Below are 699 nucleotides of genomic sequence, written 5' to 3' on the forward strand. Positions count from 1 at the left end.
ATATATATATATATATATATATATATATATATATACATATACATATACATATACATACACATACCCTGGTGTAGCACTGTGGATTAATGCATATATATATATATATATGTTGTGTTGTGAAGTGCCGTCCTGTCACTTTTGACCATAGCAACCCTGTACAGGGCTTCTGAGGAATGGCAGGTGAGCTTGAACTGTCAACCTTGCAGTTCAAACTGACTTTGCAGTTCAGCACATTAAACAACAGTACCACACCAGGAATGAGTCAGAACTGACTCAATGGCACTAAACAACAACATATAAACATACAGTAGTGTTGATGGTGCTGTACCATGGAATCGGTTCCAATGCTATGAATTCCGACTCCATGACACGCCATCACCACCAATATATATATGTTGCTGTTAAGTGTCGTCGAGTTAGTTACGACTCCTAGTGACCTTGCATAGGGTTGCCAAAGCTGTAAATCTTTTCAAGAGCGGAAAGCCTCATCTTTCTCCCACAGAACGACTGGTAGTTTTGAACTGCTGACCCTGAGGTTAGCAGTCTGACTTGTAACCACTACACTACCAGAGCAACATATATATATAAGGAGCTCTGGTAGCGAAGTGGTTACGAATCGGGCTGTGAACCTCAAGGTCAGCAGTTCGAAACTACCAGATGTTTTGTGGGAGAAAGATGATGCGTTCTGCTCCCGTAAAG

The sequence above is a fragment of the Chrysochloris asiatica genome, unplaced genomic scaffold (assembly GCF_000296735.1).
Source record: "Chrysochloris asiatica unplaced genomic scaffold, ChrAsi1.0 scaffold00093, whole genome shotgun sequence".
Taxonomy (NCBI): domain Eukaryota; kingdom Metazoa; phylum Chordata; class Mammalia; order Afrosoricida; family Chrysochloridae; genus Chrysochloris; species Chrysochloris asiatica.